The sequence below is a fragment of the Martes martes genome, assembly GCF_963455335.1.
Source record: "Martes martes genome assembly, chromosome: 10".
NCBI lineage: Eukaryota > Metazoa > Chordata > Mammalia > Carnivora > Mustelidae > Martes > Martes martes.
The window spans coordinates 43,170,695-43,185,642 of record NC_137898.1 but is presented as its reverse complement, the minus strand read 5'-3'; positions in this window follow the sequence as shown (position 1 = coordinate 43,185,642).

The window sequence follows — 14,948 nt, the reverse complement described above, 5'->3', positions numbered from 1 at the left end:
TTCCTGTTCTCAGGAGCTCAGAGACTGATGAGAAGCTCCTCCTACAGAAGTCCTGCTTTGTCACTGTGCAGCCTCAGCTTCAATTAAAGAGGTGTTCCCTACCTTCAGAGACTCTCCTCTTTTATTAAACCGTTTCTGTTGTTTTCCTAATTGTGAACTGAAACTTTGTTTGTAACTTGTATTTCATCTGGTTTGGATTTTTATATCATGAAATGTTGAACATACTATGTCTCCTTTGAGTCTAATAACTCATAAGATACACATAGATAGCTGGTATAAGAATTTTCTTTCATTCTCCACTTGATTAAGAGGTTTACTCCCTCAACCTGCTTTTGACTAATTCTTTTAGGGCTTGAGTGGTGGAGTTGCCTTTGTGGACATTGATGAAGGCAAGTTGACTGGGGGAGGCAATGGCTCTTCAACATGGCAGCCCTTTCAGGAAAATGCCTAACATTGTTTCTAGCAAAGGTTAATGTCATAGTTAAGTACTATAAATATTCTAATGCTACATGAATAAATAAAATCATTCCTTTATCTCCCTTTATAAAGACTTAGTTCTTTATTTCTTTTAAAGATTTATTTGAGAGAGAGAGAGCACCTGCGTGTGAGCAGGGGGAGGGACTGAGGGAAAGTGAGAGAGAGAGAGAGGAGAGAGGCTCCTTGCTGAGCACGGAGCCTGATGTGGGGCTTGATCTTACAACTCTAAGAACATGACCTGAGCTGAAATCAAGAGTCAGATGCTCAGCTGGTTGTTCCCCACTCTGTATACTCATAATATCTTTCAGATTTCATTAGGTTTTACTTCCATTTGTTTTCAGGGTTTCCTAGAGCACCAGACTGATTTCCTGTGAGCAGCAGTAATCAGTTAAGTAGCTAAGCACTTTATGTACCTTATTTAACCCTTAACTTTGCGAGGGTTTACAGATGGTGCGTCTGTGAACTGAAGTTAAATAAAGTGGAGTAAGGATTTGAACCCGGTTCTATTTGACTTAAAAGCCCAAGTTCTTCTTCTTCTTCTTTTTTTTTTTAAGGATTTTATTTATCTGAGAGCAAGTGAGCAAGTGAGTATTCGTGGGGAGACAGGCGGAGGGGAGGGAGAAGAAGCCACCCACTGGAGCAGGGAGACCGGTGCTGGCTCGATGTGGGACTCCATCCCAGGATTCTGGGATCCTGACCTGAGCCAAAGGCAGACGATTAACTGAGCACCAGGCAACGCCGTTAGGAGGTTTTAAAAATGTACAGAGGGATGGGTGGGTGGCTCAGTTGGTTGAGCATCTGCCTTGGACTCAGGTCATAATTCCAGAGTCCTGGGATGGAGTCCACACTGGGGGCTCCTTGCTCAGCGGGGAGTCTGCTTCTCCCTCTACCTACTGCTTGGTCTCTCTTGCTCTTGCTCAATCTCTCTGACAGAGAAAATCTTTTTAAAAAATGTACAAGGAAAACTTCAGTAAGTTCAATAAAACTTAGTGACATTTCTTGAATCTAAAAGAGTGCTATGGGCATAGTAGATCTAAGGAAGCCAACTCTTCAGTAAACAGTGTGGTGATGGAGCCTAACAGAAAAGGTGTTAAGGGTGCCTGGGTGGCTCCATCATTAAGCATCTGCCTTCAGCTCAGGTCATGATCCCAGGATCCTGGGATCAAGGCCCACATCGGGCTCCCTGTTTGACAGGAAGCTTGCTTCTCCCTCTCCCACTCCTGCTTCTGTTCCCTCTCTTGCTATATCTTTCTCTCTGTCAAATAAATAAATAAAATCTTAAAAAAAAAAAAGAAAAGAAAAGGTGTTAAATGTCAGATGTTTTCTTCCATAATGTATTTTCTATTCAAATCTTTCCCCAGTTTATCTTGTCACTGCAAACTCCAACATAGTGATTATCACAGATGCACGCCAGATAAAAGGAGAAACGTGCCTTGATTTAGTCCAGCGAAATGTGTCCATGTTCAAGTTAATGATTCCTAGTATTATCTAATAGAGTCCGTGCTGCAAACGGATTATTGTTTCTAATCCAGGTCAGCTTTGTTTTGATTGTTCATTGAAGAATTTTTGTGGGTTGGGTTTAACTTGGTAGAAGAAAATATTTTTTAAGAGATTTTTTTTTAATTTAAAAAATTTACTTATTAACATATAATGTATTATTAGCCCCAGGAGTACAGGTCTGTGAATCACCAGGTTTACACACTTTACAGCACTCACCATAGCACATACCCTCCCCAGTGTCCATAACCAAATCACCCTCTCCCTCCCCTCCTCCCCCCAGCAACCTCAGTTTGTTTCGTGAGATTAAGAGTCTCTTATGGTTTGTCTCCCTCCTGATCCCATCTTGTTTCATTTTTTCCTTCTCTACCCCCCAAGCCCCCCACGTTGCCTCTCAACTTCCTTATATCAGGGAGATCATATGACAGTTGTCTTTCTCTGATTGACTTATTTCGCTCAGCATAATACCCTCTAGTTCCAACCATGTCGTCGCAAATGGCAAGATTTCATTTCTTTTGATGGCTGCATAGTATTCCATTGTGTATATGTACCACATCTTCTTTATCCATTCATCTGGGCTCTTTCCATAGTTTGGCTATTGTGGATATTGGTGCTATAGACATTTGGGTGCATGTGCCCTTTCGGATCACTACATTTGTATCTTTAGGGTAAATACCCAGTAGTGCAATTGCTGGGTCATAGGGTAGTTCTATTTTCAACTTTTTGAGGAACCTCCATGCTGTTTTCCAGAGTGGTTGCACCAGCTTGCTTTCCCACCAACAGTGTAGGAGGGTTCCCTTTTTTCTGCATAAAAGATATTTATTTTTTGGAGAGAGGGAGAGAGCATGAGCTAGGGGAGGGACAGAGGGGGAGGGAGAGAACGAATCCTTGAGCAGACTTCCCACTGAGCACAGAGCCTGACCCACAGCTGGATCCCAGGACCCTGAGATCATGACCTGAGAGGAAATCAAGAGTCAGCTGCTGACTGACTGAGCCACCCAGGGGCCCTGAGAAAAATATTAAATTCTAAACCGAAATAATAACCAGAATGTGTTCTGATTTTGTTAAAGTAACATGTATTTTGCACAGTTGTAATCAATGTGTATGTACTATAATGAGGATTTCTTTAAAGACTAGCATGTATGAAAGCATAATTTGCTTAACCATACGACTTTTGAAGTTTATGTTCCAAAGGCTTTCATATCTGCGCTGTTTTCCAGATTACTGAGGGTGCAGAAGTGAAAGTAGCCCTCTAGTTTACTGCCTGACTTTCCAGAATTGTACCACTCCTCACTGGTGCAGGAATAAAGTGGACAAATGCAAGATACATTTTGGAGATAAAATGTGCAGTACTGCTGATTATATGTAGTGAGGGACAGGAAGGAACAAAAAATGGCTTCTAGATTTTTTCCTTAAGCAATTTATTGGATGGTGGCTCCATTACCAGGGTTAGATGCTTTCAAGGGGTGGGAGTCAGTGAGAGAAGTAGGAGAGAAAAATCAAGACTCCCAGTTAAGACATGTTGAATTTGAGATATCTGAAGACAATCAGGAAGAAATATCAAACAGGTAGCTGATTGAGTCTGTAGCTCAGAAATCAAATTGATATTCAGTCAAATTACTGTATTTTAAAGTCATTTGGAATAGGTTTTGTCTGCAGGTAAAACAAAAACTGAGTACATGATTATGTTTATTCATTTCAGTTTTTATATCGAGGAACTACTATTTATTTATTAAAGATTTTTATTTGAGAGAGTGAGAGCATGAGAGTACCCGAGCAGTGGGAGGTGCAGAGAGAGAGGGAGAAGCAGGCTCCCCACTGAGCAGGAAGCCTGATGTAAGGCTCCATCCCAGGACCCTGACTGAGATCATAACCTGAGCTGAAGGCAAACACTTGATTGAGCCACCCAGGTGCCCTGAGGAACTGCTATTTAAATTTTGTTTGATAATTTTTTGTTTTGATAATTTTATTAAATATTTATATGGCTACAAGAAGTCTAGCTTCTATCTCTGTCTTTTCCCTTTAGCCTCCATTTTTTTAAAAAATATTTATTTATTTATTTATTTGTCAGAGAGAGAGAGAACGAGCACAGGCAGGCAGAGTGGCAGGCAGAGGCAGAGGGAGAAGCAGGCTCCCTGCTGAGCAAGGAGCCTGATGCGGGACTTGATCCCAGGATGCTGGGATCATGACCTGAGCCGAAGGCAGCTGCTTAACCAACTGAGCCACCCAGGCGTCCCTTTAGCCTCCATTTTTAAAATAAGTAGCCATTAACAATTTTTATTGTTTATAAAACATTTTTTTGTTTCTATGTACAATTTTCTCCATCCTCCTTTTTTTTATTTTTTATTTTATTCTTTTTTAAGGATTTTATTTATTTATTTGACAGACAGCACAAGTAGGCAGAGAGGCAGGCAGAGAGAGAGGAGGAAGCAGGCTCCCCGCGGAGCAGAGAGCCCGATGTGGGGCTCGATCCAGGACCCTGAGATCATGACCTGAGCCGAAGGCAGAGGCTTTAACCCACTGAGCCACCCAGGCGCCCCCATCCTCCTTTTTTTAAAAATAAATTTTATTTACGTACTCTCCAAACCCAACGTGGAGCTCAAACACACAACCTCGAGGTAAAGAGTTGCATGCTCTGCCAAGTGAGCCAGCCAGGAGCCCCTCCATCCCCTTTGTAGTTTAATAACGTGTCATAAAGATCAGTCCATAGTATCTAGAAATGTGTCAGTTGCTGTGGCTTTGTGGTAAGTTTTGAAATCAGAAGGTGTTAACTACTCCAACTTTGTTTTTTTCAAGATTGTTTTGGCTTTTCTGAGTCCTTTGCATTTCCACATGAATTTTAGAGGCAGTTTGTCAATTTCTGCAAAAAAGCCTGCAGAGATTTTGATAAAGAGTGAAATAGACTGTGGTTTTGGTAGTATTTCCAGCTTGACAATAGTAAGGCTTCCGATTGATGTCTTCCCATTTATTTATTTAGGAATTCTCTAATTGCCTCCAGCAATGTTTTATAGTTTTCAGCCTACAAATCTCCCACTTTTTTAGATGTTTAGATTAGTAGATTTTAGATAATAGGTTCTTAGGATTTTCTATATACAACAGCATGTCTGTGAATATATGTTTTTATTTTTCCTTTCTAATCTGAATGGCTTTTCTTTCTTTTTCGCATAATTGCCTTGGATAGACCATCTAATACAGTACTGCATAAGAGTGGTGAGAATGGGCAACCTTATCTTAGTTCCCAATTTAAGGATAATGTTAACTGTATGTTTTTCATAAATGCTTCTTAGGACATTCCCTTCTATTCCTAGTAAGGGTTTTTACCATGAATGGGTATGGGATTTTGTCAAAGGCTTTTTTTTTTTTTAAAAAGATTTAATTTATTTACTTGAGAGAGAATGAATGAGCCGGGGTGGGGAGGGGCAGAGGGAGAGGGAGAGGGATAAGCAGATACCCCACTGAGCAGGGAGCCTGATGTGGGGCTCGATCCCAGGACCCCGGCATCATGACCTGAGCCAAAAGCAGACGCTTAACTTACTGAGCCACCCAGGTGCCCCTGTCAAATGCTTTTTGTCTCTTGAGACACTCTTTTTGTTTATACTATGTATTATAATACATAATAATACATTATGATGTATTATACCACTTGGTTTTTGGATGTTAAGCCAATTCTGGGCCAAATCCCATTTAGTTGTTATGTATAATGCATTTTAATGCTGTTGGATTTGGTTTGCTAACATTTTGACGGTGTTCATATTTATATTCTTTAGGGAAAAGTGTTTTTCCAGAGGGGTCTTTGTCTACCTTGGGTAATAACATCCTCATAGAATGAGTAGTGAAGTGGTCCTTCTTTCTTTCTGGAAGAGTTTGTGAAGACAGGTATTGTTTGAATGTTTAGTAGAATTCCCAATTGAAGGCTTTGCTTTTGGGAAGATTTCCCAGTTGCTGGTTTAATCTCTTCTTCTTGTATGTCTATGCGGATTTTCTATTTGAGCAGTTTCAGTAGTTTCTGTCTTTCTAGGAATTTACTCATTTATGTAAATTATCTAATTTGTTGGCTCATAGTTGTTCATAATATTCCCATATTATCTTATTTCTCTGACATCGATCGATGGTGATGATCCCCTCTTTCATTCCTGATTTTAGTAATTTGATTCCTTCTCTTTTTCTTGGTCAGTCTAGCTTGGCCAGCCTAGGTTTTTCAATTTTGTTGATCAAAGAACACATTTGTGATGTCATTAATTTTCTCACTGACTATCTATTTTGCTTCATTTTAATTTGTATCCTAATCTTCATTATCTTTTCTTCTCTTTCCTTTGGGTTTAGTGTGCTCCTCCTCTTCTTCTTCTTCTTTTTTTTTTTTTTTAAGATAGAAGGTTAGGTTATTGACTTGAAATCTTTCTTGTTTTGTAGTAGGCATTTATGGGTATTGATTTTCATTAAGCTCAGAGAAGCTGCATCCCATACATTTTGGTATACTGTGTTTTGGTTTCATTTGTCTCAAGTATTTTTAAATTTCTCTTAAGATATTTTTTTCTCTTTTGAGGAGCAAGAGCCAAGGGTTTTTTTGTTTGTTTGTTTGTTTGTTTTAAGATTTTATTTATTTATTTGACAGAGATCACAAGTAGGCAGAGAGGCAGGCAGAGAGAGAGGGGAAGCAGATGCAGGGCTCCATGCGGGGCTCGATCCCAGGACCCTGAGATCATGACCTGAGCCGAAGGCAGAGGCTTAACCCACTGAGCCACCCAGGCACCCCTACAAGAGCCAAGTTTTTTATTTCTCGAATTCAAAGTACTCCTTGATGACATCGCTGGCCTGAGATTCTATGTCATAGTCCTTAACCACCACACAACAGCAGCTGGTCACTTTATAGGGGTTTCTCTCTGTCAGTTTTACAGATGCCTACTTATTCCCCTAGTTTGTCCTTGTTGTCCAACCTTAGTTAGGTTTATTTGGTGCTCAGCACAAAGGAGCTTCACCAACTTGACGTACATAAACTCATCACATTTGGATGAAACACACAAAGGTGGGCTTGGTGCTTCTCTAAGGCTTTGGCATCTTCATTAATTCCACATGGTAGGCCGCTGTGGATGAGGGCAGTCTCAGCACCGCTGGGGAAGCCTTAAGCAAGTCCACCACACCTGCGGCAGCAGTGCCTTCCTGGGCCATGGCGGTAGGTTAGGGGTGGAGGCAAACCTTATGTAGCACCTGGGCTGCCTCCTCTGTGGGGGTGGGTGGAGGGAAGAGTCTCTTAAGATTTTGTTTTGAACCACTTGTTCTTGGGGGAATGTGTTGTTTAATTTTCAAATGTTTGTGAATTTTTCCAATTTCCTTATGTCATTGATTTCAAATTTCTGTTCTGGTAGGAGAATATACTTTGTATTTCACCTGTCTTAAATTTGTTGCGATTTATTTTGTGGTCTAGCATGGACAAGATTGCATGTGCTCTTGAGAGTGTATACGCTGCTGTTGGGGTTCTGTGTCACTTAGTTCTTTAGTTCTGACTAGTTGATGGTATTTGGTTGTTCAGGTCTTCTGTGTCCTTGCTGATTACCTGAGTACTTCTATCCGTAATCAAGAGTGGGGGTCAAAGTTTTCAATTTTGGTTATTGAATTGTTTACTTTTCTCTTCAGTTTTATCAGTTTTCCTTTATGTATTTTAGGGGCCTGTGTTTATAGCTGTTATAACTAACTGATGAATTACTTATTATTTTAAAATATTCCTCTTTGTTTCTAGTAACTTTAAAAAAATTTGACATTAATAGAACTACTCAGGCTCACATTTGTATGATGTATAATTTTCCATCCTTTTACTTTCAACCTATTTATATCTTCATTTTTTGTTTTATTTTTAATTCCAGTGTAGTTAACAGTGTTGTGTTTGTTTCAGATGTTATTTGTATCTTTAAATTTACAGTGTGACTCCTCTGCAGAGCAATATTATTAGGTCTTGTTTTATCAGTTGGAAAAACTCTGCCTTTTGAATGGATTATTTATTCACATTGAATGTTTTTACTGATATGTTTGGATTTATTTTGGCCATTTTGTTATTTGTTTTCTATATGTCTTCTATCTTCTTTTGTTCTTCAGTTTCTCCTTTACTGACTTTTTTGCATTAAGGGGATATTTTCTTTCTTTCTTTTTTATTTTTTAAAGATTTTATTTATTTGACAGACAGAGATCACAAATAGGCAGAGAGGCAGGCAGAGAGAGAGGAGGAAGTAGGCTCCCTGCTGAGCAGAGAGCCCGATGCGGGGCTCGATCCCAGAACCCTGAGATCATGACCTGAGCCGAAGGCAGAGGCTTAACCCACTGAACCACCCAGGCACCCTTTGGGGATGTTTTCTGAAGTACCATTTTAATTTCTTTGTTTTTAACTATGGTTTTTGAAGGTTTTCATTTTTTTAGTGGTTAATCTTGGGGTTACAATATACAGCTCAACATACCATGATCTTCACATTTTTGCACATTTAATTCCAACAAAATATAGAAACTTTGCTCCATTATAGCTTTCGCCCCTCACTGACTTTTGTGCTATTATTTTGTATATTACATTTATATATATTACAAAATCAACAATACGGTGTTACAATTATTGCTTTACATACAATTATTGCCTTATATACATATAATTATTGCTTTATATAAAGCTATATATTGCTTTACATATATTATTGCTTTATATAATCTTGTGTCTTTTGTAGACACAAGAGAAGAAAATATACATCTTTTTTTCATTTATTAAGTTTTTTATATTAACTTTATTTTTTCATTTCTGGTATTCTTCATCTAGATTTGAGTTACTGTCTGGTATCACTTCCTTGCTCTACTCCAGCTTCTTTCTCTTCTCTCTCCTCTGGGTTGTTATTGTCAAATACCTTTTATCTCTATATCTTGTAGGCCCAATTATTAAATTTTATGATGATTGTTTTGTGCAGTTTTAAATAAGGGTATGTGTGTATACACATTTTAATACATGCATTATATTTATAATTATAAATTACAAATGTAATAAAATGTATATACAAATAATACTTTTTTTTTTTTACAGTTGCTACATATCACTATTATCAGTGTTTTTTATTTCTTCATTTCAGTTTGAATTGCTGCCCGGTATTACTTCCTTTCAGCCCAAAATAACTTCCTTTAGTATTTCTTGTAAGGCAGGTTGGCTGCTAGCAGTGAATTCTCACTCTTTATTTGGGAACATCTCTATTTTGCCTTAATTTTTGAAATACAGATTTGCTAGGTCAAGAATTCTTTTTTTTTTTTTTTAAGATTTTATTTATTTGACAGACAGAGATCGCAAGTAGGCAGAGAGGCAGGCAGAGAGAGAGGAAGGGAAGCAGGCTCCCTGCTGAGCAGAGATTCCTGATATGGGGCTCGATCCCAGGACCCTGGGACCATAACCCAAGCCGAAGGCAGAGGCTTTAACGCACTGAGCCACCCAGGCGCCCCTAGGTTGAGAATTCTTGATGGAGTTTCTTACAGCACTTGGAACGTCATTCCTCTGTCTTCCGGCCTCCATTGCTTCAGATGAGAAGTCAGCCGTTGACTTCTTTTGGGTCCCTTGTATGCAATGTCTGCTATCTCTAACATTTCTCTTTGGCTTCTAACAGTTTGACTATAATGTCTGACAATCTCTTTCAGTTTATCTTACTTGCAGTTCCCGTAAGTTCTTGCGTGTGCAGATAAGTAGTTTTATCAATTTGGGAAGTTTCAGCCATTATTTCTTCAAATAATTGTTGTGCTTCTCTCTCTCCTCTTTCTGGTTTTACAATAATGCATATGTTGGTGTGTTTAGTGGTGTCTCACATGTCTCTGTTCTTTTTTCTGTTCTTTAATTTCAGTAGTTCATGGGTTATCAAACACTATCTCTTAGATAATTTTACCATCTCCAAATAAAGACTTGTTTATTCTTAAGACCTTTATCTTTTTCCTGTCCTGCTGCATTAGCTAAGAGAATCTCCACTATGGTGTTAAATAGGAACACTGGTAATGGGTATCCTTGTCTTCTTCCTGACTTTTAATGAAAATGCTTCTAATTTTTCTTTGTTATGGATAATGTTTGTTTTGGATTTTCACAAATACCTTTTTGAGGTTAAAGAGGTTTCCTGCTTTTCCTAGGTTGTTGAGTTTTATTTCTTTAAACCCTAAATGGGCTTGGAATTTCATAATCTTTTCTACAATTCAAATAATCATGTCTTTTTTCCTTTAAATCTCATGTGGTATATTAATATATTTTCTGATACTGAACTGTCTTTGCATTTCTGGAATAAACTCTACTTGGTCCTAAAGTATTTTCAAAGACCCCACTTAATTATATTTGTTGCTATTTTATTTAGTACTTGTTGGCATCTATGTAAATAAGTGATTTTAATTTATTATTTTTCTTGTGGTCTTTGCTTAGTTTCGATACCAGGGTTTTACTGTTTCTCCCAAAGCCTTTTTGTTATCAAACAGGTTGCATGAGAGAAGAATGAACTGTTCCATGAAGTTTTGATAAAATTCATCTGTAAAACAATTTGAAATGGTGTGGGGATAGATTTTTGATTTTTTGATAGTTCATTAATGTATATTTGTTTGTTCAAATTTTCCATTTTTAAGTCATTTTAGGAAGTTTTCTAGACTTGATCATTTCATCCAAGCTTTTAAATGTACTGGCATGTATTTCATATTTTATGAGAAGTTGTATCCTGCTCCCCTCACCGCAATCATGGCTCCCAGCCTCAAGGTCATATGTTAGGACTTTTTAAACTTCTCTATCTGTGGTTACTTCTGTTTCTTAATATTATTTGTTTGAGATATTGCCCTTTCCCTTTCTAGTTTGGCTAAATATTTTTCTAATTTTAAGTTATCTCCCCAACAACTAGCTATTTTATTGATAGTTGTTTTTTTTTTTTTTATCCTAGTATGGTCTGTTCTTTACTTCCTTTTACTTTACGATTAATAACTCTTGTCACTGATTTTATATTTGTTTTAAAGATGCATATGAGAATATAAATTTACTAGAAGGTATTTTTGGGAGGTTTCTGTGGTATTTTTAGGGTTAACATCACCTCTTTGAAATCTAGTAAGGCTTAGTTTGCTATCTAGTTAATTGATGGTGTTTGTAAACGTTCCTTATGTATTTAAGAGAAAAAAATAACTTTATTGGGCATGGTGATTTTTCTGTAGCCACAGTTCATTTTATTTATTTTTACTAAGTTACTACTAATTCCTACTGGTTTTTAATTATTACTGATTTAGGCATATTAAAAATTTCCACTGATTATGAATCAGATTCACCTTGGAATTCCTAATTTTTCTTCATATAATCTGAGGCCATTTTATTAATTGCTTCTAAGTTCATGGTTATTTTATGTTGTTGGATTGTTTCATATGCTATGGAGTATCTCTATCCCTATTAATGCTTTTTTGTTAAAAATTCCGTTTTTGCTATTACTACAGCTATACTGACCTTCTTTGGCTTATCGTTACCACTTTTTAAATTTATTAAGGAAGAAATTCTGATAAAGCTAAGAGTTTAAAATAGTTCACACACCCAAACCATCAGGCTCTACCAAAAGTTTTTCCTTTTCCTACTGGGACTAAGGCCTGATTATGTTTTGCTCAACAGTGATATTCTAAGATCTATGCTTCTCTCTGTTCCCACGTTAACTGACCTTTTGGCTCTAAATGCGTTATTCTCTGAGGAAAACTATCATTTAAAAACTTGATAAGGGAGCATTTGTTGACTGATGTTTGCTTTTTTAAGTGGGGGGGAGCAGAGGGAGCGAGCAAGAATCTCAAGCAGGCAACACGCCCAGTGTGGAGCCTGACCTGGGGCTCGATCCCTATGACCCTGAGATCATGACCTGGGCTGGAGTCAAGAGTCAGATGCTGGGGTGCCTAGGTGGCTCGGTTGGTTAAGTGGCTGCCTCCGGCTCAGGCCGTGAACTCAGGATCCTGGGAATGAGCCCGTCGGGCTGTATGCTCAGCGGAGAGCCTGCTACTCACTCTCCCTCTGCCTGCTGGTGCTGTCAAATAAGTAAAATCTTAAAAAAAAAAAGGAGATGCTTAATCGACTGAGCCACCTAGGCACCCATTTCTCAAAATTTTTTATGGAGTGAACCTACTACTGTGTTTTTCACATGTTTTTCACACAAAGACTATGGAAGGCAGCAACAAAAAGCTTTTATTTAATTTATTTCTATTGGGTATTGTTGGAATTGTGGTATAGTTGGAGTTGATAAAGAACCCTGTTTTTTTAGATTTACCAGTTTTAGATAAACCTAAAAAATGAAAAACATTTTCTGACATGAACTCATTTTCTGACAAGCGTTTTTTCTTCTCCGTGGATATCTTAACCTATGTAGCCTGGAAGTTGAGTGGGTTTTCCAAAAACCGTGTTAGTGGCAGTGGCTGTAATCTGGACACTGCTCGTTTCTGTTTTCTGGGCAGAGGCTTGGTATGCATTCTGGAAGCTGTCATGGGTTGGTCCTGGGAGAGCACGGAGACTCAAGTGGTAAGCCTAAAAGCACCACTGAGCTGTGCATTCTCCAAATATATTTAGACATTATTGATCATACAGTTATTTCATCATGAAATAACATAGTTTGAGTGGGGGGAAAAGGACTTATTCCCCTCTAGGCCCTTTTAATAGTACATTTAAACACTGTTTTAATAATAATCTACCAGAAAAACTAATAGACTTGAAAAAAGTGAGAATGTTACTATAATCCTATGTTTGGATTAAAAGACTTTCTTAATGCAGCGCTGAATAACATGATACAGTTTATATTTAACTTGGCACACTCTAGAAAGGTCAGTACCATAATCCAAGTAACGTGAATTCTTAAAGAATATTTATTTATTAGAGAGAGAGTGAGAGGTTGAGCTCAGGGGGAAAGGGCAGAGGGAGAAGGACAGAGAAACCCGAGTGGACTCGTGCTAAGTGCAGAGCTCGACACAGGACTGGATCTCACGACCCCGGGATCATGACCTGAGCTGAAACCAAGAGTAGGTTTACTTAACAGACAGTGCCACCCAGGTGCCCTGTGAATTCTTCTTATTAACTGGAGAACATTATAGGGAAGAGGAGTGGTGCTGTGGTGATGGTAGTCCTTTTTTCTCAGTTTTTCCTAAGAACCCTTGAAATCCATTCATATAAAGGTTAAAACTTATCTACAGTTGGAAGTTTAACTTTCTTGTGTGGAGAATCTCTGGCAAGATGATAGAATTATGGGCCCTATCCCTAGAGAGATCTTAGTTTAGCCTATTTTGGGCAGGACACAGTCATCTGAATTTGATAATTCCGTTGAACATTCCTATTTGAAAGCCACTCACCACAACTGTAACAGTTCTGCTAAGGCTTAAAAAAATGCCCTGTTTACACAATAACATGTAGTAAAAATACTTTGGTGCCTTTTTCTTAGTTCCTGTGTGGAGTGGACATTGCTGGGGTCTCTCTGAAGGATCTGAACTTAAGACACAGGAACTGACAAAGATCCCGAGCAGTGGGAAAATGTCCAGAGAAACAGTTGCCAGATAATATGTTCGTTTTGCATTTTCAGTCCCTGGAGTTAGATGTGAGCCTGAATTCTACCAGGGGGTTGAGATTAGCTCCCCTAGGTATACATTGTTTTATTTCCCACACTTTTCATTAGCTCACCAGATTATAAATTCTTAAGCAGTCAGGGACTGAGTCTTTTTCTGAGCCTAACCCTAAACACAGCAGGTACTCACTTGCTGACAATATATTCGTTTAAACTTTATAGTCTGTACTGTTACTGGTAAAATTGATTTCCATATTAATTTCTGTATCTCTATACTTACCCTCATGACCGTTTAAATAACCAACTGCTGTAAGAAATTTCTAGGGAAAATTATTGATGGAAACACTTCAGTTCTGTGACATTGTCAAGATAGGTTGCCTGACATGGGTGTTCAATGACATTTCTTCTAAAGTTAACTACTTATGTTCATGATTTCTTCTGACTCCAGAGTGGCTACGAGATGATTAAAAAGAAAGGATATACTTCTTGGGGGGTTTCCCTATCTGTAGGGGATTTAATGGAAAGTATTTTGAAGAATCTTAGGAGACTATACCCAGTTTCCACCATGAGTAAGGTAGGATGTTCGTATTTGAAAAACTATTTAACATTACCACAAAATAGGGGTAAAAGAGCATCTGTGAGGAACAATTAATTTTTGAGGTTGATCTTATACAAGTATCTCTCTTCTTGAAGTCTGTTTGCTGCTGAAGAGACTGAGAAAGGGGTGGTGTTGGTGGTAGAGGAACTTATCTTTGTAGACCTTTGTCCTGGTATTTAATTTTTTTTTTTTTTTAAAGATACTTATTTATTTGACAGAGAGAGAGATCACAAGTAGGCAGAGAGGCAGGCAGGGAGAGAGGGGGAAGCAGGCTCCCTGCTGAGCAGAGAGCCCGATGCGGGGCTTGATCCCAGGACCCTAAGATCATGACCCGAGCCAAAGGCAGAGGCTTTAACCCACTGAGCCTCCCAGGTGCCCCTGTCCTGGTATTTATTATTCAATTACATAAAACTAAGTTTCTTTGCATGTTTATCTATACAAATATCTGGTAACATTGGGAACCACTGTGGGTAGGTCTTGCACCATTTTGAGTTGTTCTCTAAAAGTTCCAATGTCCAATGAAGAGAAAAAAGAAGCACTCGTGGGCGCCTGGGTGGCTCAGTGGGTTAAGCCTCTGTCTTCAGCTCAGGTCATGATTCCAAGGTCCTGGGACAGAGTCCCGCATTGGGCTCCTGGCTCTTCGGGGAGTCTGCTTCTGCCTCTGACCTTCTCCCCTCTCATGCATTCTTCTCACTCTCAAATAAACAAACAGATAAATAAAATCTTAAAAATAAAAACCAAAACACTAGTTACAGAAGTGTTAGCAGTTAGTCTCCTGGAGAAGGTAAGTTGAGGCCTGGGCAAAACTCCCCTGCTAGTCTGAATATGACAGGCTAAAGCAA